Source organism: Nannospalax galili, unplaced genomic scaffold (assembly GCF_000622305.1).
Source record: "Nannospalax galili isolate Female #2095 unplaced genomic scaffold, S.galili_v1.0 scaffold292, whole genome shotgun sequence".
NCBI lineage: Eukaryota > Metazoa > Chordata > Mammalia > Rodentia > Spalacidae > Nannospalax > Nannospalax galili.
In genome coordinates this window covers 2,399,736-2,409,797 of record NW_008332663.1, presented here as the reverse complement: position 1 = coordinate 2,409,797, position 10,062 = coordinate 2,399,736, and positions in this window count along the sequence as shown.

The following is a 10,062-nucleotide window of genomic DNA, read 5'->3' as shown; positions in this document are numbered from 1 at the left end:
TGTCAGTGAAAATATATAAAAGAGGAAGCAAGGCTTCCCCAAAAGTTTCTGTGAATTAGGTACAAAATAACCATTAGCAGCAGGTATGATGGCACATAACTTTAGTACCAGCACTTGGGAGGCAGAGGCAGGTGGATCTCTATGAGATCTAGGCCAGCTTGATCTGCATAGTGAGTTCCAGGTCAGCTGAGCTACAGAGCTCCAAATAAAATAATAATAATAGTAATAATAATAATAGTAATGAACTTTTGGTGATAGAATTCATATAAATTATTAACTGATTAAACCCAGATTTGGGTATTAGATAACTAATGCAAATACATGCAGTAATCTTTAGTCCTATTTCCTACCATATATTGTTTTTGCTCTCATAACAAAGACATGATTCTGTTTACCTCCTTGGAAAAATAAAAGAGAAAATGTCAGGACAATTAAATATGAATTAACAATTTAATAAATCATCCTGTCATTGTGTTATAAAAAAGAACATAATTATCCTCCATGAGAAAAATATAAATAAATAACATAAAAAACTAAAAGTTTTATGAGGCAAATGATAGGTGATCTATTGTGTTCTGAACACTTTTGTCAAAATTTGCATGCTGAAATCCTTAGCACCAATGTGATGGCATTGGAGGTAATGCCTTTAGCAGGAAAGAATGGGTGTAGAGCCCTTGTGAATGAATGAAATTAGCATCCTAAGACAGAGACCATAAGATGTTCTATGACCCTCTTTCTATCATAGGGTGAAAGTGGTACAAGTCAACAAACTGTAACTCCAAAGAGGGCCTGCACTAACCATGTCCCTTCTTAGAGATTTGGTTACCAGACTCCAGAAATGTTTCTGTTCTTAACCTATTCTTTCCTCTTGTATGACTTTTCCTTGGGAGAAGGGAACAACAGACCAAAGAAATGAGTCAACTCTAGTCTTGCTTGAGGCTTCAATAAGTTTATTTGGGTTATTTATAGGAGCACAGGTGATGCAAAGGCTGTTACATCACCAAAAAAAGAACACCCCAGTGTGGGTGACAACTCGCAAAAACCGCTCACCAACAGCTCTCTGCTGAGCTTACAGAAAGCTTTACTGAAGACAGTCTTCTGCAAGTAATGGCCTACTGCTTAAATAACCCTGGGGAATGACTTCGTGAAGCTTGTAACTTTATGAACTTCTTGAGCCTCTTGAATTGCATGCACAGGACCACATGCATTCTCTCATATGTCAAGGCTTATTGAATCAAGTTAGTGTTTCCAGATATTCCAAACTGCAAGTTTGTCCACTGGGCTTTGGTCAGCCTCATACAGCGTCTCCATTAAAGAATATCAACTCTCCTCCCCCGGCAGTAATCAGCTACCAGTAGTTCTTCTGGTAAGATTGGGGCCCATTGCCCATTTTCTCCTTCCTTCCTCCCTCCCTCCCTCCCTCCCTCCCTCCCTCCTTTCCTTCCTTCCTTCCTTTCTCTCTCTCTCTTTCCTTCCTTCCTTCATTAATTTATTATTGATTGATTTTTTTCATTCATTAATTTTTATTCAAGATCTTCCTATAGCCCCAGCTGTCCTAGAACTCATTACTATGTAAACCAGACTAGTTTCAATGTCACAGTAATCTGCCTGCCTCTGCGTGCCTCTGCCTGCCTCTGCCTGCCTCTGCCTGCCAAATACAGGGACTAAAGCCATGAGTGACCAAACATAGTACTGCTCCTTTTCTGATTAATATTATTTTTTATTTACAGATTTAAAATATATTTTTGAAAGAACATTACATTTCTAAGAATTTTGGGAAGTCAATTAATATTATAATCATTCACTACATTTTAATGCAATGAATCTGGGAATCACCATTCAATTCTTCACCATTCTATTGAGTGCTGATGATCAAGTCTAGAGCAGCAGTCAATGGGAAATCCATGAAACAACATATGATGGACTAAGTTAAAACACTGGCACATCATTTTATGAGATCCTAACAATCTGCCTTTAGGCAGAGAATGCTACAGGTTCAAGCAGAAGTAATAAGAAAACTGACATGAACAATGGCAGAAATTCCTTGTATGAAGCATAATTGCAGGGAATTTTTCAAGTCAGAGTCTCTCTACCTAGAATGTAAATGGAAGTCTCATCAACAGTGTTTATTTTCCTGATGCAACTTTTATCTTTCACAAATTGGGGACGTTTTCTTTCAAAGCTTAATGATTCTATTATGGATTTGGTAGTTTAATATTTTTCTTTAACTTAAATCCCAATATCAAGTGGAATGAATCTATATAACATTCCTTGGAAATACAAATCAGACATTATTTAGTAGAAGAATAAAGCATACAGAAGGAATGTATTTCATTTTAGCAGACATATTCAGATCTTATTTTCTCAGTACTTTATGGACACTGTGAATTTGTATTCATTTATTCCTTTCAATTTTTTCCCTGGAGGCTAATTTTTGCCGCTGTTCACATTTACTTATTTATATTTACTACAGTTAATGTGTGTATATCTATGTGTGTATGAGCCTCTGAATGTGTGAATGTGTGTGTGTGTGTGTGTGTGTGTACAGAGAGAAATGATCCCTGCTGTTAGATCTTTTATATATAAACTCTAAATCCTAAAATGTCTCCTAACTTTTTCTCCTTCATTCTGTATTTTCTTTAATCTCCACTATTTTCTGGAAGCTTTTATTGGATATCAAGTATCACTATGGAGATTCCACTTTTTTATTGTTATGCAATTTATACTTTATACTGCTTGACAAGGACATGTTCTATTGTACAAAGTCCCAAAGAGAAGGCCTCACACATGGATTCATGTATCTGATTCTCCATTTAAATTTATATCTGAAGCTGTGTTCTTTCTCCGTCTTTGTAATGATTGGAATAATTATTCCCTCAGGGATATATTGAAAGTAAAATGTATTTCTAAGTAGATGGTTTGTTGTAGAAAACATTGTAGGCTCTGGAGGTACAGGGACAAAACAATTCTCCAAATTTTTCCTTGGGACATTTGTTTAATAATCATATCTTGCCTATAATTGGTGGTATGTATCTGTGACTCCAGCACTTTGGAGGCTATAGCTGAAGGAGCACCATGAGTCTGAGATAAGATTGGCCTACAAGGTGCGTTCTAAGCCAATATGAACTACTTATTAAAACTTCCTGTCGAAACACCAAAACCAAAACTAAAACTTATCCACTTTAATTAAAATAATACATCAATTGGTACAGTTCAAAATAATGTGATTTAATATAATTCTGAACTTTTTAATAATATGCTTTTCTGCTACATTCGATAAGAAGATGTTTCTAGTCAATGTATAAAGCCACCTAATGTTATTTGTCTGTTCTCCCTTTAGAAAGTGCTAACATTTGTGAAAATACATAAAGCGCTTGCAAATGCATCTGTGTTGTTCTCTGGAGCTATCAAGTATCTCTAACATATGCACATTCTTTTGTTTTCCTTTTCACGAGCTTTAATTAGAGCATCAATATATCTCCTCAAGGTTTACCAAACTCCCAATATAGAACCCAATAACTTATCACCTAACTTTCCACCATGCACTATGAGGAATATTTCCAAAAGTCTGATTTTCTTATGTTGTTCATTAATGAAGACCATTATATGATGTCAGTCATCATGGTACACACCCATGATCTCAGTATTGGGAAGCTAGGATATTAGATTGATTTTGAGGCTAGATTCAACTAGTGAGTTCCATAGCAGGCTGGGCTATAGAGTGAGACCTTCTCTTAATAAAACAAAAAGAAACCAATAAAAAGAAACATACATTGTATATTTTATGATATTTTATTTTCCTTAGCATGATACCAAAATGTGTTAAATTCTATCTTCCCCTTAGTTAGCCCAATGAAGCCTATAATTAACATATGGTATGATTCTAACTTAGGAGCCAGGCATGGTGGCACATGCCTTTAATCTCAGTAATCATTCTTGAGGTAGAGTCAGGCGGAGCTCTGTAAGATGGAGACCAGACTGATTTATACAGTGCATTCCAGGCCACCTGGGGCTACAGGGAGAGCTTGTCTCAAAAAGAACAATAACAAAAACAAAAACAAAAACAGTTTATAACAGCTTAATAAATTTTCATTGTTGTCATTACATATTAGTAATTAGAATGGGCATTTAGTTTATGAGATTGTTAAGGAAGAGACAGATTAGAAGATTTAGTAGACAGGACGGGGCTTAATGCTGGCAATACTCACTTAAGAACCTTACTCTTTGTTCATATCAAATTTTCATTGGAATCGGAAATATTTCTTTAGGTCTCAAGAACATTATTTGTGTTATTTTGTTGGTTTCTTTGTTTTGAGACTGTTCTTGTCCATTCAGTCTTCAGATTGCAACCAACTCATGCTTATTATCTGAAATTTTACCAGAAAATGTATGGACTGTATGAGCTATTTCCACTTTCTGTTCACACAACAAATAATCTCTGCGTGAACCACCACAATGTTTTATCTTTTCCAGATTGTTTCTTGTCTGCCCTCCAGGAAAGTCACTAAGAAACAGGAGCCACACGTGTGGCTTACAATAATTGCTTAATTCATGATAGAATATTTAATATATATTTGTTTGTGGATGATTCATGGAAGAAGAGCAACCTGGAAAGAACCAAAAAGGGCTAGAGCTTCTATGTTCCACCAAAATAGCCCAGAATCTCAATATTGTATTATTATTCTGTATATAAGAGAATACTTTGGTTTAAGCATCTAACATCCATGCCTTTTTAACTTTTTTTATTTTAATACTACAGCAAAAGTGTTAGCATGAAATATCTAATAGCATGCTAGACAAATTTCCTAATTTAATTTTTGATAATATACACTTTTTAAGTTTCCCTTCACTCACTGTGGTAAATGATATTTAAACTTACATGTTTCGAATACTCGGAATTTTGAATCTAATCACACATAATGGTGCTTGCCTGCCTTTAGCGTTTTATAAAAATACCATTGTATAGGTAACTTGAAAGTGCCACATATTGTAGATCTAAGCATTACTATCACTGACTACCAGTTCCAGAATGGAAAGCCCTGCTTTCAGGAACACTATTGTGTCTGCCTGATGGCAGATCATTATCGTCTTGTCACTCTCTTTGACACATAGCAGTTCAAGCTTTGTCATATAACTACATAAATCCATAGGATGTGGCAGAAAATATTTAGAAGGACTTAAGACAAAGCTTAAGTTATGCTGAAAACTAGCAATTATCTATTTTTTATATGATTTGAGATTTTCATCTAAAGGTCTATGTTTAATAGAATTTCTGGAGCCACCATGTGACTCAGAGAGATGAAAGGAAAATCACACGGTTTCATAGGAAATCATCACTTTCCTAAATAAGAGAGAGATTATTTCAATTATATCTTATTTCTAAATTTGTTATATAAGTGCATAAGAGTTTTATGATGTTTCATATATATTTGATCAGTCCATATCCTTCTTCCATTCATATTCCTAATATACTTATCATAATATAGACCCAGATTGAAATTAGTAGACATGATAACTGGTCTGAAACTTAAAACCCCAAAATTAAGACCTTGACTACTCAGTCATTCAACTCTGCTTTCAACTATGAAAGAAGAGAGTCACAATTAAGTTCATATGGTAAATGCTAAAATGAGAATGAGAATGTTTGCACTTTACCTTTAAAAATGGCTATGGATTTTATGGCATTTTTCACTATATTGTGAGTAAAATGTTTCATCAGAAATAATCATTATTTTATTCATTCCAAGTTCATACATATACATATATGAATGAAAATGTATAATTCTGTGAAAGTGAAATTCCATCATAAGCCCCCTTGATGTATATGTAGTTTTAATATTGTGTAGTTAGTCAAGTATAGAAAGAGTGAATTCAATCATGATTTGTCGCGAGCCGGGACTCTGTCCAGCAGAGTCCAGGAAAGACGACACAGACACCAAGGTGAGGTTCAAGCTTCTGTTTCTCTTTCTCCTTTATTCTCTCGTATTCTCTTCACTATGATGCTGGCTCACTATGATGCTGGGTCCTCTCTGTTACACACTTCAGCTCTTTATATAGCGTTTCCAACAGCCCTCCCCCCAGCCGGTATCAATCAGGGCTCACACACGTGCAGCGGCCAGGCAGAATCTAGCTCATAGGCATGTAGCAAGATCACCAGGCTGGCAGCACCTGTTTGGCCTCTCCATACTTTGGAGTAGCAAGCGGGAATCACGAGCCTTGGCAATCAGCCAAGAGTTGGAGTAAACAGCACGAGGTTTGGCAGCCAGCCAGGGTGCCATCTGGCTGACTCAGCTGTGCTCGCTTCCCACAATGATTCCTCTGTATATGTTTTATTATTTGTCCAAAACTTATAGGATTCTCTAAGTATTACCGTTTTCTCCATATAATCATATGTAATTTTATTAAATGAAATAAAACAGTTGTCTTGAGTTTTCATGAAGTATATATTTAATTTTAGGTCATTTTGGTATAACTGAGAAAAACAACGTAATGCATTTTCTTTATAATGTGATCAATATGTGTAGGTTCCTAAGATCAAGTGAAAAGATAAAATAAACCACTAAATTTTCCATGAGATCAATATATAGTCCAAAAATAAAACTATAATCAGCACAAAAGTTCTTTAAGCCGTTTATTAAATCTGTGATTTGAAATATCAGCTTCTTTGTGGAAGATCTAACCAATTAAGGGCATTACTGTTTTCTGTTCCTGTCTTATTTTGGTGTCTCTATTTTATTTCCAGAACTGTAATCATCATTCATTTTACTCCTCAGCCTATGGTAAGGAAAGGTTTATGTTTGCCCTGTAGCCTGGTTCTGTCTTTCGTTTAGGAAGACCAGAAGTGAAGACATCATGTTCACCGTGCTCCCCTCAGGTCCTCAGGTTCACAAGGCTGAAAGTCAGCTTGTCTGATTTTCCTTTGGAGACCTCTCCACACTAATGAGCACTCTGGTGTAATTCACTGCGAGAAGTTTTGCAGTTGGAATTGTTTGTTACTGATGGTGAAAATGAGCAAACTATGCCGGGGCAGAATGATTTATTGCGGCTTTCTGCAACACCAGCAAAATGGTTCATACTTACCAATTTTTGCTTTATGTGCAAAACTTCATTATTTGACAGTACTCACTATATTTTTTATATTAATTGTGGTACTACTCCCAAGCTATATAAGTTCTGAAAATGTCTGGGTGCTACACTGAAAACCTTCAGATAAAGCAACAAGCTTGTGATATAAGTATTTGGTTTGAAAGTTTTAACAATAACTTTTACTTATAATTTTTATGTATCACAAAATATAATTTCATATATGGAAAAATATGCTTCTATTCAGATTACGACTGTTTATATGAGGACTTTCTGTTAGCACAACTGTACTCACATTGCTTTTCTCTCTATAGAAATGAGTTGATATGACATGACATAGTCTTTATCCAGTTGAAATTTACACACATATAAAATTTTAAATTAAACATTGCTCTACCTCACAGAACCTTTATTTTTGTTTCTTAGAGTTTTGCATGGGAATTGTGCATTTTATTTTTAAAACATTTGTCCTGGCATTTGTGTAGGCCACACTTCTCTGTGAAGATATATCTCATCTCTATGTTTCTGTAAAACATGTAATAAATGTGTCAGTGGCTTCAAAAGTAAGAACCCAAATTACCATTTTAAAGATGTGTGGGCATCATGCTTTTGTGGACAACTCACTGGTACAGTGATATAAATTTATCAGTTTTATTACTAGTGCCATAAGTTGTCAGCAGGAAGATTATAAAAGGATAATAATCTGTGCTATGTTAAACAACAATCATATACTGATCAGTTATCAGTGCCTACTCTTGTTCAATATCTCAAATGCATGGAACTTACAGTTGAGCCATGGGAAGAATTACTTTATACTAAATTATACCAAAGGCAAGAAATTGTACAGTGGCTTTTATAACCTCAATCATGGTGCTTCTGAAGTTGCGTCTAAGGAACTTTACAAACTTGACTTCACAGTCTTAATAACTTAGAATCATGATTTTAATCTCATCCTTTCTGGGGTATGGGCTTGTACCATGTGAGCATTGGTCAATAACCTAAATGCATGTGGCAATGGAAGGACTGGCTTACAAGAATCAGTAGAGTACAACATGTGCCCTCAGTGGAGTCTACAGTACATCCAACTGTTGACATGGTCTGGCTTGGGTATTTGGACATTTTCATTTTGTTCCATTTCTTCTAGCTGCCGCTTCCGACATATATAATTAGGAAGTGAACGAGATGATTTTCAGTCCCTTGAGTGGAGTTTTTATGATGCTTTAACAGGCTATGCTCCAGGAGGGTATGTCATGCTATTAAAGTTTATTTCACATATTTATAGTTTATGAGGATCCATTTATTTTTCATGTCTCATTCATCTCATATAGATTTTTAATCAAAGGAAACAGCCACCAATAACACAATGTTTATAGCATGTAAATAAATATAATCCCTAAGAATATTTTTAATTATGTTTATTCACTGAATCATTTTCAGTCCTGAAAGTGCCTGTAATGTGACTATAAATTAGATAAATATTTGTGGAATATGTATTCCATGCTTACTAATGACAAAGTCAAAATTTTCTTTTCAAGAAAATATATTATATTCTTGTCAAGAGCTTAGAAGTACTATCTTCCTACCAACCAACGAGTCCAGAATATGCAAATTATCAGTGTGATCACAGTGAAATTGAAAGAGGATGGAGAACTCTGTATCAATTAGCTGATGATACTGATGATATTAATTAAAATAATGATGATGAAGATGACAACAATGCTAATAACTACATATGCTAAAGGTATTCTAGGTACTTATAGTGTTATGTTTCAACTGAATTATTTTCTTAACACCAGTTTTTAAAAGATATTTTTTAATTTTTATTTTATGTGTGTGAGTGTATTGCCTGCCTGTTTGTAAGTACACCTATGCTGTGTAATGTCCATGGAGGTCGAAAGTCAGAAGTGGGTATTGGATTCCCAGAGAACTGGAGTTACATACAATTGTTAACCATCATGTTAGTGCTTGGAAATGAAATCATGTCCTCTGCAAGATCAGCCAAAGCTCCTAACTATTGGGTCATGTCTCCAGCTCCAGCACCAGTTTTTAAACAAAACCAAAGCACACAGAGAATAGGGTTTCTTTTCTGAAACAGTGTCATGTGTCCCAGGCTGGCCTCAAATTGATGGTGTAGATGAGGATGACAGTCCATCTCTGATCCTCCTGCCTCCACCTCCTGAATGTTGGGATTATGATTGCATGTGTGTGCTACCGTACATGGATTTTGCAAAGCTAGAGATCTGCCCCTGGCCTTATGAATGCTATGCAAGTATTTTCTCAACTGAACTGCATCCCCAGGACATAGAATAACATTTTGAATGTGGTAGAAAACTCTGATTCAATATCTGATATTTGTTGCTACTTACAAAAGAGTCTTTACCATAGACACACACACACACACACACACACACACACACACACACACGCACACTTACCTCAAGAATGTTCTCGGTGACTGTTTTCTATTTCTGAGGAAATTTTTTCAAGTGGGAATATAAATTTCTTTTTTAATGTATTTTTATTGAGTTTTGATGCATTCCATATAATAGAGCTTAATCAAATTTAGAACTTATCCTCACCCTTGCCTCCTCACCATCCCACCACACACACCACATCTCATGCATTCTGGCATATATGTAAATTCCTATCCATTCAAGTATTTGTACCTATATGCAAGTTCATCCACTGGAGTCTAGACAGTCTGTCTAGAGTATATCTCTTAAAGATGATCAACTCTCCCTCACACAGAAGAAATAAGCTGCCATTAGCTCTTTGGTTAAGGTTGGGGCTTGCCCTTTTCCCAAGCTTTATGATGGGTTTTCATGTGATTGAGTCACCATGGGTCTTGTGCATGCTGTCACCAGTGTTTCAAGCTCGTATGAACAAGTTCCCAGAGACCTGAGAGCCTCTGTTTCCATATGTTCATTCATCAACAGTGCCTCTTACAGTCTTTTGACTCACTCCACAATGGTCCCTGAT